Raw genomic sequence first — 19,868 nt, 5'->3', positions numbered from 1 at the left:
AATAGCTGCAAATCTACACTACAATCTGTCTTTCATCATCTTTCCTAGAAGAACATCTAGAGAGGCTCGACTAAATAAATGAATTCATGAAATCCAGGTTTACTCTGTCTACTGAGTACCCCTCATTTAATAACTTTATAAAACATATAATCTGACATGTCTTATTCTCAGTGAATATATATTGGCTGTTGCTGATGCCTTGTTTTTTCCTAAATGTTCACAAGTGCTGAAAATGTTAGCTGCGATTACTATGATTATGGAATTTAAAAAAATCGATCATGTCTCCTATTCTAAAAACTGAACATATATACAACTGTAGTGATTAAGAGTTTTATTGGTCCATTTATTAGTTCTATATGTGCCTTAAAAATCTGTAAGAGCTGACAATATTTTATATCTTTATTTCTGGCAAAACATAAGCATGTAGACTTAACTCATAATATAAAGTTTAAATTATGCATAAATAAGAGTGTTTAAACACTGGAAAGAGCTGCTACTTGGGGTGTTGAAATGTCTTTCTCTGGAGGCCTTTAAATATCTTTAACTGAAGGTCTTTAAAAAAAAGTTTAGATATCCGTTCTTGACCTAATTTTTATAAAACTAGGAGTAACATTTTAATTCCTTAACACACAAAGGACATCTTTCTAAAGACAATAGCCAGCATCATTCTCAAGATTGCATAAGCTACTTTGGTAACAGAAAAGATTCCAGTTAAAATAAAGAAGAAGACCAACCCGATGTATATCACCATTGATGACGTTTTTCTATTTTTTTTTTTTTTACAATGCAGTAGAACACAAAGCAGAAACAAAAGCAATAAAATGGGGAAACATACATATGATTATTTGCAGATAGTTTAACTACAAACCTATGAAATGGGAAGATAACTGACTACAGTTTTCTTAAAATTAATAAAAAATTTAGTAGAGTGGTTGATTACAATTTAAAAACACAAATTCCTACATTTAATTTAAAACTCAATAACCAGTTTTAAGACACAAAAGAAAAAATATTGCATTCATAGTAGCAATAATAGAAACATCAATTAAACAAATCATAAAATTTATTGAATTGAAACCAACAATAATTGTGTAGAATATAATGAGGATGACTATTATTAAACTTTATTTGTATCCAAAAATAGTTGGATAAAAGGAGAGGCACCATATTCTAGATGGTAACATGTATATTGGAGAAAAGTAAATTCTCTCCAAATTGAAGGTCCAGGACTATTCCAATAAAAATCCTAATTAGGAATTTTATAAGAAATTTAAAGTTAGTCTAGAAAAAGAAACAGATTAGAACAGCTAAGAGCTTTTTTTTAAAAAAAGAAAAAGAGGAGAGAAATAACTGGGGTCCTTCTTCTGCCAGATATTTGACTGAGTTCAACTTGATATGGTATGGGTAGAAAATAACCTTGTTCCTCCTCACTGTTGACCCTTGACCCCTGGCTTTGTGGACTATTTCTTTCTCATCAAATGAAAACATGGGAGACTTTTGTTAAGTTTCCAGTTACTTGAATGATAAGAACAGTCTCATTTCAGTGATTATAATGTCCAGTCTAGGTTAAAACTCTAAATTTCATTTAAAATTATATCTTCTCGGCCATAGGATTCATGACTGTTAAGGATACTGCTCATCTGCTCTTTGACTTACTGCAGGCTCTGGCTCTTCCAGTGGTGAAGAGAGAGATGGAGGAGAGATGAGGGACCGAAAATGTCTTGCTGGCTGGCACAGGGACGATTACCCATCATGACGCCATCTAGATGTGCTGATTCTTTGTCTCTACAGCTGATTGTTCCTTTCAGGGGGCTCTCAGATGGTAAGTTCTTAACATGCACTGTGGTTTTCCTCTATGAACCACTTCTAATTCTTCTATCAGCTCCCAGGCATCTGGCCACCACCCCCACCACCTTCCACTGGCTGCACCACCTCTCCAAGTGCGCATCTTTGGCAGGAGTCAGGACATCTTCCAGTGGTCCCATCTGATTGGTGAGATTCACTGTCCCTCCCAATAGGGGGTAGTGTGGTCAAGCTGAGGGTGTTCCCCTCTGTTCTGTCTCCTCAGGCAGCTTGTAGGCTCAGCTTCTCATAACCTGTGCCCCAAATTTCAGGGGACAGAGTTAAACTCTCTGAGTGGTGTTCATGGAACCCTCACTCTCACTTGGTTAAAAGTGAGAAAACTTTTTCTGTCCCCATCCCTCCACAGGAGTGTTGGGATGGGGAGAACAAAGTTTCTTGACAACTCTCTAAAAAGAAATCCTCCTTCTGGGCTTTTTAAATTTCAGTACTTTTATGCCCTTGAGCCAGGTGAGACTAAAGTCTCAAAGTCATTTTGAGCTGGTTGTGACAGACAGACTTGAAGGTGGACCCAGGACCCCTGGTGTCCATGCCTTTGTGTAGTCCTCTCCTGCATAGGAAAAAAAATCAGCGAAAGCCATTAATTCACAAAAGAATAAATGTAAATGACCACTAAATGTAAATATATATAAGAACAAAATAAGATATTAATTTCCAACAACAAATTATACTTAAAAAAATAAAATGTCAACAAAAATGACAATACACTATATTAATTAAGATGCAGTGTGACAGATATTGCCATAACCTACTATGGAAATGTAAATTATTACCAATGTTTGTGAAAACACTTTGATAATAACTATTAAGAAATTTAATGGAATTCATACCTTTTGGTAAATAACTCTGCTTTTAGGAATCTATCTTAAAGAAATCTGAAAAATGAGCAAAGCATTATGTAAAAGCATTTCCCAACAGCATTGTTTAAACTAGCTAAAAATTAGGAAAGAATTAAATACTTAATAATGGTAGACTAGATAAAAATAGACAAATGATTTAATAATACATATATATGATGAAATAGTAATCAAGCATTAAAACATTTTTAACAATGTGAAAATACTCATATGAAATATTCATTGAAAAACTGGATATAAAATGGAATATGCTCATCCACTCATTAAAATTCTTTATTAAGTGTAAATGTCTACTATTTTTTAGGCATTGCGTTAAATCCTGAGTATGCAGTGATCCCAATTTTGTTATATATCTCTATAGAAATAAATATCATCATAGTTACCATTGTTTTGAGTCATGGAATTATATTTTTTTATTAATTGCCTAATATTTCTCTTTATTTTCCAAAATTTCTCCATGTAGATGGAAAGCAATAAATGAAAAGCTTTAAAATGTCATTTCTTGTAGTACTTTCACCGAGGCTCTGCCTGAAGATTAGGCGGCCTCAAGCCCTCAGTGAGGCAGGAAATTTGGTGACACAAATCTTCTCCTGGTTTATCACTGGTTAATGGGGTGTGGTTTATCACTGGTTAATGTAAGAGAAGCTTACATTTCTGGATGCAGTAGAAGATCGCAAGGGTTGCATAAGGAGAGCTTTTTAAAGAGGACAGTGGCTTCCTGCTGAGATTCTGCAAAGCTTCATGAGTGTTTGAGCTCCCTGAGAGCCTGGCTGCCTAGCAACCACCACATAAAGTCATCTTTCTCTACTTTACAAAAAATTCCAGGCTATGCATGACTTATATGAAGATGTTCTAATTCACTGGAGCTTGGAGAGCAATTATTTGTAGCTGTCTTTGGCATTTGTGCCAGGCACATCAGAAAATAAAATGAAGATGCTGTGCACGCCCTGTGTCTTCATCTCCAGCATGCAGAAAGGGGTGAAATGAAAGGGCCAGCTGTTCTCCCGAGGCCTTATTTCTTCTCTCCTGCAGACTGAAACTCTCAGAAAGTGCAGAGCCGCAGTTTTAGACCCAGTGGGCCTGGCAAACTTTGCGTTCTAAAGGCAAAGAGTGGGGGGAGGGTGGGGGCAGAGTGGGGGGCACTTGAGTCTACTAAGAGACCCTTCAGCTTCAGGCTCACTTTTCTGCCTTCTTCAAGGACACTACCCTAGAGACACTTTCTAAGAGCGAGATTAAATAAGACATTCTTTTCCCTGAAGTCACTCCGTCCCTCTTATCCATGTCCTATAGAAACTTAACATGGCCCTAGAGCCTTCTCCATTCAAATTTTGCCCTGCTGTCCGCACACCCACACATGTTATTCTTTAAAACTCTTCACTGGACATTCCTGGATGATCCTGATCAACACCTTCTCCAAAGTGACTGATGTACTTCTTCCCGTGTCACTCAGTTCTCCAAGGCCCCTTCATTTGCTGACTCCACTCTTGCTTCTGGGTTGTCTTCATATAGCACCTCAGTTATGAAGCCATCTTTTCTGTTACCAAAGTAGCTTATGCAATAGGGTGTTTAAAAACAGCAACAGTGATGGCAAGGAGGGACAGATGAGGGAGAGGAATGGCCTCTGTGACAAATTGGCTCTCCTCTTTTCTTTGTGAAGGTAACAAGTATTAATGACTTCATATGCCTGCACTGCCTCTCTATGTAAAATTAAAATTAATTTTAATTAGTGACTGTCTATTATTTGTAAGGGGTATTTAAAAAGAATTACGATATCCTGCTCTCCAAATTGCTTACAGGCTAATACGAAACACAAACTAGTAAACAAATAATACAAAGGACAAAGAAAGAAGGGATGGAGGGGACAGTGTTTAATGCAAGCTGTGGCCTGGGGAGAACCACCTCTGTGTCTCAGGCAGGGAGGTTGATATCATGGCACAGAAGGGTTCTGGTGGAACAGCTAAATGAAATGTTCCCCCTGGAGCTGGGGGCTGAGGAACAGGCCACACGGAGGGCTGAGAAGCTGAAGACCAGAAGAAATATTCTTCAGGGATCAGAAGTGGATGGTACTAAACATAATGGTAGGACATCTAACATGTGAATCCTGAGAACCTACAGGAGGGCAAGGATCCTGCAGAGTGGAGGAAACTTGAGGGATCAAAGAAGCAGAAGCCTTCCTTAGCTAGAAGAACCCAAAGGACCAGCCTGCGGAGCAGGGAGGAGAGAAACAGACCACACTGAGAGGCCACCTAGGATGTGGGCCCTAGAAATAACAGACCTTGCTGCTGCTTGCAGGAGGGCGACCTATGTGAGGAAACCAACATTTACTCAGCAACCTCTGTATACCAGCCACTGTGCTGTTGCCAAGAATTGTGAAAGGTCTGAGATTTTACCCTAACAAGTTAGTCTGCCAGTTTCAGGGATGCTGGTAGAAGACATGGAACTCCTGGGTTAGAGAAGACACAGCCTGTGGCCTGAGCATCTGCATATTTGCATCAGTTCCCTGCTCAAGTTCCATGAGAATGATGCAGATGGGACCAAACGGCCACCTGTGCATGCAGTAGGTTTCATTACAGGGGAGGAACCTGGAGCTAAGGGGCCATATCTGTTTTTTTTCTTTTCAATAATATAAGTGCTTTAAAGATACAGCATGTGAATTACAAAAAATTGCAAAATGCAGGCTCAGAAAAAAGTCCCCTCTCCTTGTGTTATGACTCTTTCATGCCCTCACTCCACTGGGGTCACGTGGAGCTCTAACGGTTCTTCCGAAGAGTTTTTCTCAACTAACCTCCTAGAGGAATTTTTTTTGAGGTATAGTTGACATAAACATCATGTTAGTTTCAGGTGTACAACATAATTATTAGGTATTTGTATATATTGCAAAATGATCATCAAATAAATCTAGTTAATATTTTTCACCATACATAGGTACAAAAATGTATATTTTTAAATGAACAGTATCTTTTTTAATGAGCAGTAAGCATGTTTGCTCTTTTCTCTGGAGGGAGACATTTTTCCAAGGTTGTTTGCTGTACACATACCCTTTAAAATATAGTCTGAAAGAAAGGATAGTCAATACTTCTGCCTGCAAGGTGTTTAGACATGCCACAGACTCTGGAGAATTGTCTCCTAATAACTGTGTGCTTAATAACTGTACTAGCATTTAAAATGGTATGAAAAAGTTTACTGAGCATACTTTCAAGATGGAAGTTGAGAATTTTAAAAAAGGAAATTTATAAAATTTCTAGAATGTTTATAATTTTCCTCATGTTTCTTAATTTTGTACATGGTGTCTTTTTTTTTTTTTCCCCTAGGAGATGGACAGTGATAGTTAGATAAAAGGATTCAGCAAGGAAGGAGAGAAATAGAAAGACAGTTGAGATCTTCTAGCATCCTACATGAAACAGACTGGGGTAATCAGCCTTCCAGCAGGGCATCCGTTTGCCTATTTCTCCAGTGCCTTCATGATGGGCTCACCTCTTTGGGCTCTGCACCACTGGGCAGCCTCTGTTTCATTTCAGGTCCTGCCTCCCACCAGTATTGAGAAAGAGGGCAAATAATTGTACCCAGAAATCCAGCCTCAGGCTACAGCTGCATGTGGATACTGTCTGGACAGGCAGTTTCCTGGATATTATACAACAATGCATTTAAGAAAGAATTAATCTAGGCAGCAATGACAGTGCTAATTTTAGGCTCTTTAACATTGATAGTAACTCTCACACTCAAGGATTTCTAGAAAGATTAATTTGATCTATAAGATTCAGTCTTAACCCTTTCAGAAGAGCTGAGGCTTCTGTGGATTTCCAAAGCGTTGCACTCCAATATTCAATTCCTGTTGTTTTGCGCCAGTCAATTATCACATTGTTCTGCTTTGCTAAGATTCCAGTTCCTTTTCTTCCATCTCTTTTTTTAAATGGCCTGCTTAAGACATTTTATTATCCATCAGCTTCTAGACCAGAATTAATTTCATTAAGGAAAGTGACAGGATAGGAAGTTGTAGACTTCTTGATTGCTAGTAGTTGGCTCTTAGCAAAGAAAAATTGGTTGGAGAAAACGGAAAACACCTGACGTCACCTATGATTTCTCACTTCTCTATGCAAAATTAACTAATTCTCTGTCTAAATTCTAGAATTTATCACATCCAGAGAAATAATTAATCAATGATGAAAGCAATGCTATACGATAGCAGTTAAGTTTAATCAACGTTGTCTACTTATAATGCTGAGGGGGAAAAAGCATTACAGAAAGTTTTCTTAAGGCTTTCCTTAGATGACACCTGGAAATTCATCTGGAACTTCTTATTTGGTATGGGATCAAGCAAGAATGTAATATTGAAGCTCACCGCATTAAAATTTATGATGCCCTTCAGAGAGACAACATTGATTCATTGTTTTTCTGCAGAAACTTCGTTCAGATTTCTTGAATATTTTTCAGAATTAATCAATAATGGCTTTAGACTAGCATATATCCTTGGCAATGGGGTTTGGTAATTCTTTTAGAAGATATAGTTCTTAGGGTTAGACAAACTGGTGACCCATACTGAAGAACCTTTAGAATCTGAGTTAACGTATAACTCAGGTTTATGGGGTAGGATTACATTCATCCTAATAAATGAACATGGACCATGAATCAGAATGGAGCTCAGACTAAGAAGTATAAATGGCTTGGCCATAGGCCATACTTGCTATTAAATAATTATACTGAAAGTATTGGTCTTTGGAGGGTGGGTCTATACAGCATATATTTCATATGCACAGGACATTGTGTCCTGTGAACTTATATTTTTTCCTGTTACTGGGGTGGGTTTAGCACAATGAACAGGAGCTTAAGCTTTGGAGTCAGAGAGACAGAGACAGAGACAGAGACAGAGAGAGAAGCAGAGAGAGAGAGAGAGAGAGAGAGAGAGAGAGAAACTCAATGGTTTATTTGGTTTATTCACTTGCTAGCCAGTAATTTAACACGTTGTCTCTTAAGATTAAGAAGGAGAATATAAGAGCACCTATCTTCTAGAACTTATGAAGAATAAAGTAAAATAATACATGTAAAGTGGTTAGTATAGTGTCTGGCACACAGTGTCTGGTACTAGCATTCATTAAATGCTAGCTCTTATAGTTACCACCATGGGATTTACACCCAGCAGTCCTAAAACAAATTAGTAGTGTCAACCACTAAACACACTCAGCAGCAGTTTAAGACTGGGAAACCCAGAGTGAAGAGATTGGTCTTGCTCATGAATCTACCAGGGAAATGCTAAACGCTATAGTTCAGAATAGTTGACCTACTAAATTAGAAAATTATTTTCTGATACACATGAAATTAGAGGGAGATTATAAAAACAAAATCAACTTAACAAAATTCAACAATCCATTAATTTTTTCATTTAATAGATAGTTTTTGAAGACCTAGTGACTACATGAAAGATATATATGCTTCATCCTTGCCCTCCACTCCAGGTATTGTTAAGGGCAAAAGGACAGAAGTAATATTTGTTTATTTAAAATCAATGACAATTTATCTATGTAAACTTCAAGCTACTTTTACATTTTTTCCCTATAAGTACAGTAAATAGAGTTCTTGGCAAACAGAAATAGTTTTCAAAATTTCAAATGTTAGATTTCACTTCCCTCAGTTCTTTTTCTAGCAAGTCTATTTAACCTCCAAGAGTGTGACCTATTTAGTTTTCTATTTGCTTCTAGGCTAAATATTCTGACAGCTTGGTCTCAAGGATAACCTCCACCAAAGACAATGCCAGCCTTTCAGTCTTTCTTGTCAGAAAGATATGAATTTATCAGAAATTTTAACTTTTCCTAATCTAGGACAGAAAATAAAATGCCAAGTTCTTTTTCCCAATAAAGTTCACCTTATGTTTAGTTGCACAGAAAACCTTCTCCCAGGCAACACCCACCAAAATCTGCACTCACACTTTCAGGCAATGACTCCAGAACACCGTATAGCATTTCCTAAGGTAAAGTTTCATGGCTATAAGTAGGCCTCAGGGCACTCATGACTGTCACAAGGTGACCTCAAGTTGCCAGGGCTCTGTTGGTCGCAACAAACTGCAGGTAGCTCATGGAATATTCTGTCCATACCACAAGCCAGCACTAGGCAATCTGGGTGGAACAGTCAGAGTTGGGGCAGGGATGACAAAGCAGGGCTTCTCTACCTTCTGCCTATCTTGGCACACCTAGAATTTAGGGAAATGGGTGAGGTTGTTAAATACCCTGAGGTGACTGGCTTTCCCTAGTGTTCACAAGATCTAAACAGTCCATATTTTCTCATATCTGTGACCCTTCAGAAGTTCTGACTATGAAGAAGGTCCACTAAAGGGCTCACCTGCCACATCCTGAGCTAAGGCTCCTTCTGCTCCATATTGAACCTCTTCTACTGTAGTCCTAGAGTTGTCATCCTGCTTTCAAGTGTCCCAGAAATCTCCCTTCCCTTGGAAGCCCCCACCCCAGTTTATTTTTGGTCAGTATGCAAGTATGTGTGCATGTGTGTCTGTCTACCTCTCTGTGTGTGAGTGTGTATGTGTGTGTGTCGGAGGATGAAGAGCTGGATTTGGATCTATGTCTCCCTGACTTAGGACCTGTTCTGAAAAATGAGTCATGGAGCAATCAGTGTAAAAGCAAGAGTAAGAGCCAAGAAAAGTTGGGCCAAACATAACTCTAGAGAAGTGAGGTGTTGGCATGGATTGGAGCAATCAGAAGAGGTCCATGAAGGATCTGGGACTTGCTCTAGTCCTGAAACAATGACTAGAACTTGGATAAGTGGAAGATCACTGGGCTAGATGTCAGTGTGTGCTTTAGTTCTGTGTCTGCTACTTGACTAGCCATGTGACTTTGGATAAATTTCTTCACTTCGTTTAATTTTCTTCCTTTACAAATGAAGATGCTTGCTCCAGGATCTAAGGTCACTTTTAGTTCCTAACATATATATTTGATAATCATAAAAGTATTTGACAAGCAGTTAAATGCTATATCAATGTAATGGCAAGCAAAAAGATGTATTTTTGTGTTGTCTCACATCAGAGTTTGCTATGGAGAAAATGCTTGTTAAAATGTGAATTTATTTGATGATAACCTATTCAATTATTTGTTCAATTCAATAAGCACTTATTGAGTACTTGCTGTGTGCTAGGATCTGTGCTAGGTGCTGGAATCATGATGCTAGGTGCTACAGAGATGAACCAGACATAGTCTATAAAAGAGGTCAGTGTTTAGGAAAGTGAAATATCACTATAAGTTCAATAACATAATTATTTTCAGAATATAGAGGAGGACATGATCTAAGTATTGGATAGAGAAGGCCAGGGAAGCCTGCTCAGAGGTTGTGCTTCTGATCTGAGGTTTGAAGAATTACAGGGAACTCCCAAAATAAATAAGAGAGCATAAGAACATTCTAGGCAAAGGAGAAGGTATAGAAACAGACATAAGGTAATGAATCTTCTTGTGAGTGCGGAGAGTGAAACGTGAAGTGGGAAAGTAGGGAGGGCTGCTGGGGTGGGAAGTAGGGAAGGACTGTGAAAGATGAAGCCCAGGGAGGTGATTAGGTATAAAACGTTGATGGTTTTTGCATAAGGATGTATAGTAAAAATGCTAATCTAGGAGGCATTATGAGTCTAAGATCAGTAAACTATTACAGTGAATGATTAAGTTTCCTAAGGCTGCCATAATGAAATATCACAGACTGGGTGACTTAAAGAAGAAAAATGTATTTCCTTACAGGTCTGGAGACTAGAAGACCAATATCAAGGTTTTACAGGGTTAATTTCTTCTGATGCCTCTTTCCTTGGTTGTAGATGAACTTCTTTGTTACGAGTCCAAGCTTGTACTGCTCGCCACACGAAAGGCCAATACAGTTGTTGGGGCAAGGAATAGTGACTTTATTTGGAAGACCAGCAGACCCCAAAGATGGTGAACTAGTGTCCCAAATAACCAGCTTACCTGAGTTAATATTCAGCCTTCTTTTATACCGCAAGAGGGTACGGCTAGTTGTTGCAAACTTCTTGATGCTGGAATCCTTTGTTCTTACAGCTATCCACATAGGTCAGGTCACAATGTTCCTGTAAACCTCCAACAAGACAAATGTTATTCTCTGTTCTGCAACTTTTTATCTCTTTGTGAATGGAAAAGTGTTACATCTTTAAAGGTCAGAGCCTTGAGAATGGGCTATCCTGTATATTTCAGGCTATAGGCAACATTCTTTTACAAAAGGTTTAGAACCAGTATGACTAAGCACAGGAAACAGAGCACAAATGTTAGAGCTAAAGGAATAGATCCAATATGGAGTCAAGTTTGTTCTTCTCTGTTACATCTTCTCTACTATGTCTTCACGTGGTCTGTATCCTAATCTCCTCTTCTTATAAGGACACCAGTCAGACTGGATTGGGGCCTACCGATATGACCTCATTTTACCTTAATTACATCTTGAAAGACTCTGTCTCTGAATACAGTCACATTCTAAGGTACTGAGGGTTAGGGCTTCAACATATGAATTTGAGCGGGACACAGTTCTACATGTAACAGGAAAAGTCATTCACTCAGATTGACTGGAACCTGAATTTTTGTGACCAGCGCCCACAGTCAGGAGGCTTGTAAAGTATCTTGTCTGGTAAGAGGAGTGTGCCTTTTACCTTCTTTCAAAGATTCCTTCACATATCCTCTGTTGAAAAACCTTCCCTGATTAAGTGAAAGCAAAGTGGCTATTTCCCCAAAATTCTAATTTCTGGACCCAAAGCACAAACATTATAGCCAGCATGGGATTTAAAGAATGTCCAAATCTCCCTGTCTTTTGAGGCTCAACTCAAATACTGCTTCTTTTGTAAGCCTACCCAGATCTCACCTAGGTGGAGGACAATTTTCCTGTCTCTGAACTCCTATGACACTTCATCTGTGCCTCTCACGGAGTTTATCTCATTTAGGTTTCTGTGCCTCGCAGCTCTGAAATAAGCTCAAAAACACCCCCACCTTATTTCTTTCACTCCCTTGAGGCCAGAGTTTTTAATTTTTGCCTCCCATTACCTGACACGTGGTGTGCATCAGTATGTGGTAAAATAATGAATGTGGTTTATTGCTAAGTTCTTTACAGAACTTTGGGATCTTGTTGACCTAAGATTCTCTTTCAAGCCTCATTACTATGTTTCTTCTTGTGTTAAGTCCAGATAACTCTGGTCCTTCCTGAAATCCCAAGGGAGAAACTACAGTACTAGATACTAAGTATGGAGCCACAGACCTTACAACAAGATTACCCAATGATAAAATAAATGATAAAAGAGACATTCAAAGTTTCCTACCCTTTGAGGAGATATTTCAAACAGGAGGAAGGCAGACAGAGAGCACAATGTGACAGGATTTTCACCAAATCCCAATAGTTTTCTACAGATATCGCAGTGAATTCTGTTCTTTGACAAAACAAAAAACAAACCTAAAAGAAACACAAAACACTGCACCCTTGCTGTTTCTTCTGAGTCACGGTGATTTTCAATCTGTGAGTGGAGGACTCCTGTTGGGGATGGAGTGTGGGAAAGAAAATTCTTGCAAAGGCCTCCATGATCAAAATGCTTTCAAAGAAATTGTTGGCAACACCTCAGACTGAACAGAAGAGAGATGCTTTATATGTATATATATTGTCATTTTCAATGGTCAGATAAATATACTGTTATAATTAATAGAATTAAAATTCCTCTAAAAACTCTTACTGAATTACTATTATTCTCAACTGCCTGGTATTGGTAGTGAGTGTTCTGGAGAGTTCTTGAAAGTATTGGAAGCTAAAAAGGGGATCCTCTTAAACGAAAAGTTTGAGAGTCAAATACTCTTGATATAAATGCTTGTCTTTCCAAAATGCAAAAATCAAAATTTCTGCTCCAAGAAGTGAAGTTAGCAGCTACTGAGATATTTAAGGTTTTGTTTCCGTCTTTTTGGTTCAGTTTGATGACACTTTGTTTTCAGTGTAATTCCCTAGGACAGCTCGGGGGTAGGGCTGGGAGCCAGTGGTTTGTTTATCTTTCAGCCAGCAGGGAGAAACTCCGGGATTCCTCTACAGGACACATGAGGACTAGTGCAGAGTGCAGACAAAACAGGATATTACTTTCTGATTTAGTTACATGCGAGAATTTCCCAAAGGGCTCTCGTGTTGCTTCTCCTAAATAATCTGCATGGCAAAGTGGCCCCAGACCTGCCCTGTGACCCCTTTGCATATTAGTGTGAATGAGTGTTGCCAAAGAAAAAGTGATTCACAAAGAAGGATTTAACAGAAAATAGAGAAAATGCTAGAAGGAGCAGTGATGAAAGCATATATTTATGAAAGGTATTTTAAGCATGGCTTTGAGTGGAGAGATGTATGTTCATAGACATTTACAAAGACTCAAACATCTGTTCTGATGGGGGAGGAGTATGATCAACTCGAGAGAGGGAGATGAATCACACTGGGTTTCAAATGCACTGTCAGTATGTTTGGCACCAGCTTCACTTTCCTTATCATTTTGGGCTTGGACTAATATACATGGAACTTTGAATTCCCTGAACATATTCTATAGGAGAGTTGGGTGAGGGGTGGTAGGGACAAGACTAGGCTAATTTACACCAGCATTCTTTCCCAAAGGTCCAGACAGAGTAGTGGCTCCATCCCTCTGCCCCTTCTCCTTTTCAGGATCCTTGATCCATTACCTCTATCTAAGCCTGCCCTCAGGAAGGGCCATAGAGGAGCTGGTTAAAATTTGGATGCCTTCTCACTGGTTGTAAGATAGAGTTCAGGTTCCCTCTAGTCCCAGACTAAGTTTGTAGCCCCTTCTCTTATCCTATGCTGTTTTCCTTTGTTCACTGAACCTGCTAGGCTTGTTCACAATCCTTTGAATATTCAGTTTTGTCTGAAATACCTTTCTCTAGCTGACAATTTTCTTATTTTGGAAGGGAAACCTTCCTGCAAAGCCATTCCTGATTCCTCAGTCAGGCAAAATGCTTGGCATATAGTAAACACTCATTAGATGATAGCTGATATTATTGTTAGGTAATTAGTCTTTCCCACCTCTGGATTCCCGTAGTTCTTTGTCTATGTCTGTTAGAGCTCCTGGGTTCCATTGTCATTGTTTGTGTATCTCACTAGTCTGTTTTGTACATCTGGTGTCCAGCACAGTACCTGGCACAAGATTTGTTAAATGAATCAGGTTCCAACTCAGGTCCCTGGAAGAGTCATTGAGTGTCACATTAAGAAGATGAGTTATAACTACAGGGAAGAGTGGAGGCTAGGGAGAGAGCTTCTAGCCTAGAGGGCCTGCATCTACTCCACCCTGGGCAATTGCTGCTATGCAGAAATATTCAGATTAAAAAAAAAGAAAAGAGACTGTAAACCCGAATTTTGATGTGTATTCTATGAATTTTTAAATCTTGGCAACTAATATGATTTTTCAAAACCACTGTGTGGGCCAAGTGAAACGTGTTTGAGGGCTGCAGGTTTCCATGGTTTAAAGACTGGAGGAGGCAAATGAGTGTTGACTGGTCTCCAGATGATGCTCCATTTCCCCCACAGCAGGATGGCCCCTGCAGGTCTTTGTGCCAACATCAGAAGTAGGAGTGCTTCCCTTTCCACTCCCCAGAGCACACCACAATCTTCCATTTCCAGGGTCTTTCTGGGTTTTCACACTACTGACAAGCTGCCTGCCACAGAACTTCCTGCCTATGTTAATGATTGGGCATCAATGCAGTTCAAAATCTGGCTTGGAATCCTTGAATGGGCATGTCTGTCTGAGTCTGGACAGCACCACCTCTGAGTAGGAAGTGAAGACAGGGGGACCCTGATTAGAAAGGAAGGGTCGACCCCATCTTCAGATGGGGAAAGAGGACATGCTTAGTAATCAGGGGACTTAGATTGCAGCTCTGATAGTTCTTAGAATTGTCTGAGTGTTTGTAAGCCTTTTATTTGTGTTTTTCATAGTTATTCTTCAAACAACCTTGCAAGGCAGGTATTTTTATCTTTATTCCATTGATAAGGATACAGAGCTCAGAGAGAAAATTCACCCAATATCTCACAAGTAGAAAGTACAAGGCTGAGAACTGAACCTTGTCTATATGCCTTCAAACTCTTTGATCTTGTTTACTTTTTTATGATGTAAACAAGAGATGGAGAAATGTGTCTCCCTCACTTTTTTCTTCTATCTGCAAGGGTCAGGTAACTCTGCAGGGAGGGGCAGTTCCTCTGCCCCTGATTACCTGATTTCATAGTCCCAACAGCTCTAACAGGAGAGAAAGAGAGGGACAGGTTTCTGATAATAAATAGGCTCAAGTTTTATGAAAACCACAGTTAATGATATAGAAAGGTTGCCATGAAGAGAATGTTCAAGAAAGCACCTCGCTTATGAGAAAGGTTGTCAACTCCAGGAGTGTCTATGGACAGAAGGCCAGGAAGGGAGAGGCTAGGAAACATTTCTCTCTGTAGGAATTTTAAACAGAATAGTTTCCCCTTGGCAAGGCTCAGGTGTGGTTGTTTCTAGAGTCGGAGGATAGATTTGATTATCTCAAAATCCTTAGAGATCACCTAATTTAGCCATAATTTAAAAAAACACATTTGAAAAATGAGGACCAGAGAAGTAAAGGGACCACACAAATTTGCAAGCAGGTTGATTGCAGAGCTGAGCCCTGCAGCCTCATCTTAGAAACTTGTTTTCTGCCATAATGCCCTCTCCCTATAAATCTTCTGAACAGATACAAATGACCAGTGATTGCAACAGACTTCTTGCTGCAGCCAAGCAAACATGAGATGTGTGATGACCACAAATGGTCGGCCCGGCTGGGGAGCATGCCTAATAAGAAGACTCACCCAAAATAAACAAAATACTACAGGATTTGGGATTCCTGAATGTCACCGCAAGACAAATTCCAACTTCTTGTAACTTTATGAGATGTCATAATTAAAAATAGATATGCAAGCCTGGGAACCCACCCCTAGGTAAAGATTTCACAGTCTCTCGTGCTGTGACAGGCCATTAGTTAGGGTAATTAGGCTATGTGTGCATCTCTCCTTGCATTGCCTTCTCACTGCGGGCAGGATGGTGGTTGGAAGTGGCACTGGGGACTCTAAACCCTGAGACGTGCTCATGCTGGGAGGGGAGGGTGGGGCGCCCCCTGGCACTAATGAGAGAGGGTCCCTGGACCATCTCCAAGTGCTTCAGCCTGCAGTCAGCAAGGCTCATTAGTTAGCCCTGACAGGTGATGAGTCATCCTTCCAACTTGAATGAGGCTCATTATTCACAACGAGGTGCCACAGTGCCAGTTGGCATGGCTGAAAATAAATATATCCGAGTGTTGTCAGCAATGTCATCTCAACTCCTACTCTGAAAAATTTCAGATGCATCCCACCTCCCTGTTGTTGGTGCGCACTGTGTAGCATAAAGTAGAAGGCTTGGCTCAGCTGTTTGAGAAAAGAAGTAGAGGTGGTGTTGTCCGCATTCTGTGGACCGAGAGGTCTGGAAACATTGTATAAAGGAAAGCACTCATCAGAGTGCCCGCCTAGCCCAGCCATGCAGAGGAGAGCCACAGTTTACTCTGAAACAATAACCTTAGGTCTCTGAAGCTTAGATGGGCTTGGGTTTGAACCGGGGTTCTGTCACCGTATAGATTTGGACAACTTACTCGAACTTCACTTTCCTCATCTGCAAATGAGCAGAGTAGTAATATCTTACTATCCATCTTGAAGGACTGTTGAGAACATCAAAGGCCATGAGGTGCCCAGTACAGTGTCTGTACATCACAGAGCATCAAATACCGATGATTGCTCATCTAAATACTACTCAGATATAATCAGAATTCCCTTTCATAACCTAGATAACACTGTTTGCCTGATCCTTCCTTCTGCCCCACCTTGAATGTTTCCTCAAGTTAAGTCTATGTACCTCTGCTTGTATGAAAAAGAAGAATACATATAGATAATACATGCTGAGTACTTAGTACGTACCACATTCTATTCTAACACTTTATAATGCAAACTTGTCTGATCTTGACAACCACCCTATGGGGTTTTACAGATGACACAGCTGAGGCACAGAGGAGGGTAATGATCCCCCCGATCATGTCACGTGTCCAGTGAGTAGCTGGGCTAGTATTTATACCCAGGCAGCTCTCCCCAGGAGCTATACCCCACTATGCCTCTACCTCTTACAAGACCCAGATACCTTTCCTTTTCTCTCCCTCAATTCACTGCAGGGGATTTCATGGACAGGTATCTTGTAACCATAAATGTAACCTTTTGAATAGACCTTATGAAATAGTTGACGGACTTCTGTGCTTTTAGATTTGTGTGCTGGCTCCATTTTGTGGATGGGACAACTGAAGACCAGAGAGAAAGGCTCCTGGACCTTGGTTTAGCCCCAGTTGCTCAATCTTAGTGCTGTTTCTGTGATGCTGAGCACTTGAAACTCCCTTTCCCAAGCAGTTTAGTCCATTTTTTCCAGCTTATGTGTCTTGGGCTTGAATCAGCTCCCTAAATATCTGTGTGATCAAACTACTCCTTAATTTATTTTTACTTGGAGGTGTTTTAAAAATGATTCTGCTTCCAGGCAGCTAAAACTGAAAAACAAAGTGTCTCACATATAGTCATATAATTAATTCCCTTCCTCTAATTGGAATTAAATTAGATATAAAAAATAGGCTTTTTACTAATAAAACACAAGTAGTGCAATCATGATAAAGTAGTTAGAACTGCTGTCGTTTCAGCTAACGATCCCTGCTTGTTGCTCTCCTGAACTGGGGTGTGACAACCAATAAAGGATCTGTTACCAAATACAAGTTCATGTGCCCAACCCACAGTGAGGCCAAACAGTGCCAAAACATTGGAGTTTGGAGTAGAGAAAGGTTTATTGCAGGGTCATTCAAGGAGAATGGGTGGCTCACACTCAGAAAAACCCCTGAACTCCTTGAAGGTTTTCAGTGAAGCATTTTCAACGGTCAGGTGAGGGAGGGGCATCCCAGGATATGTGATCAGCTCATGCACAATTGTCTGGTTGATGGTGATCGATCTTTAGGTGCCAGAAGATCTGGGAGCTATGTGCTCATGATCATCAGGTAGTTAATTTCTTCCATTTGGTGGTGGTTTTTAGCATCTGAAAAACTCAGGAAATATGCATAAAATACTATTATCTATGTACTTCAGAGAGGAGCTACAGCAGAGGATATGGAGGAGGGGTCTGTCCCGGGAAGGCCCCGTAGGGTCCTGCTTGTTACAGGTCCAGGCTGAATAGGCTAGTAGTGACAGTCCTGAAGTCTGTCTTATACATTGTGTTGATGGGTCCTCTGAGAAAATTCATTTACTAGAGACACGTCTGGGAGCCAAGTAGTCTCATCCCACACTGTTGATACCATCCTGAACTCACCCTTTTGAGAGGTCATTTATTTCTTCCAAATTGCTGTAGCTGGCAGGGACACTACCATAAGCAGTCACAAGATTTGGGGGTCACAAAATTCAAGGAAATATTTTAATTTGCTTTGAAAATTAACATGTGATAAATCACAAACTTACTTAAAACCTCTGTCCAATCCAACTCGGAGTACTGTCCATCTGGAGCCTTTTAGTTAGTGTTTCTTCCTTATTAGACCAATATTTTCTGAGACTTATCTCCAACCTTGGAGCTAGAACACCAAACATGACAAACATGTTCCTAGAAAACCATATATCTAAGATATTCTGTAATATACAGTTCCAAATATATATGTAATTAATGTAATTACTTAGTGGGACTTCTTAATTTGAACGATGGTGGTTTCTAGCAGGATTATTCAGCCTCATTTTTTTTTTTTTTTGCAGTACGCAGGCCTCTCCCTGTTGTGGCCTCTCCCGTTGAGGAGCACAGGCTCCGGACACGCAAGCTCAGCGGCCATGGCTCATGGGCCTAGCCGCGGATGTGGGATCTTCCCGGACCAGGACACGAACCCATGTCCGCTGCATCGACAGGTAGACTCTCAACCACTGCGCCACCAGGGAAGCCCCAGCCTCCTTTTTTTTGAAATGTTGCCTTTTGAAAATCTACTTCATCTCAACTTGCTGGTAAGAAGAAGGTAAAACTGTGGGCCTCACATGCAGACAGTCTAGGGTATGGTGTCCTAGAGAGAAGGCAGGAGTTCAAGTTCCTCTATGCTGTAAACCAGCTGCATAACCTTAAACAAGAATTCGGTTTTCTGAGTTTCCGTATACTACTCTGTAAAAAAAAATTGGGATAATAACACAGACTCAGAGTGGTCACCATGAGTATGAAATGAAACAAAAGAAGAAGGCAGTTTGTAAATTCACAATGCTAACCAATTGTTCAAAATTTGAGGAAAATTTGACTGGATCTTCTCTTGCCTCCAAATGATCTCCCTTCCCTGCTGCCACAGCTTCCTGGCATCTGCAACACTGACGCCTTGGGGTTAAAGTGGGAATACTGTGCAGATGTATAATGTATGTTTCTAGAATTGGAGACTCATCAAGGCAAAGATACCCTTCTAGATGTATTTGTCCCATTGCTTAATAACAATGTTGGTCATGTCACAGATTGTTAAAATGCCCTCTTTCTGGCTTCAAAGGCCCAGAACAATAGGCCAACTACCCCAGATCCCAAAACAGTGTTTAGACCACCTATGCAAGACTTTCAAAGAGAGTGGCACAAAACTCATTCGGGTACCCTTAGCCCATCATCATTTAGAGAGATCAAGTTAGAGGATAAGGCAATAGAAGAAGTCTGCGTAGAGAGATGGCAGAGAGCTGTGTATTTCACTCCCCTGTCCCTACCCCACCTCTGGGAATGGAGAAGGGGAGTGATTCTGCTCTGTTTATTCTTAAGCTATAAAGAGGTTGCCCCAAGGAAAGAACTCAAGTATATTGAAATAGCCCTGTTAGAACTGGGGAGCATAAGGACTGGAGTGAATCTGTGCCTGGATCAGACTGGCAGTTGCAACCCAAGGATCCCATTTGGGTTGTCTCTGAGGAAGCCTCAAATTGCCCTAAGAGAGGAGTAGCTAGCACGACATCTGCCATGCCCAGAGTACCATCTCCAGGTTAGGTCTGTGCAGGTGAGAGGTTTCCTGCTCCTTAGCTCTCCTCCTCCTGTATCCCTTCCATCCAACCCCCAACTCTACAGGCTCAGAGGCAACCTGAAAGGGAGGCAGAGATAGTGGAGAGCAAGACACA

Source organism: Neophocaena asiaeorientalis, unplaced genomic scaffold (assembly GCF_003031525.2).
Source record: "Neophocaena asiaeorientalis asiaeorientalis breed wild unplaced genomic scaffold, Neophocaena_asiaeorientalis_V1.1 scaffold21, whole genome shotgun sequence".
Classification (NCBI taxonomy): Eukaryota; Metazoa; Chordata; class Mammalia; order Artiodactyla; family Phocoenidae; genus Neophocaena; species Neophocaena asiaeorientalis.
This window is presented reverse-complemented; position numbering follows the sequence as displayed.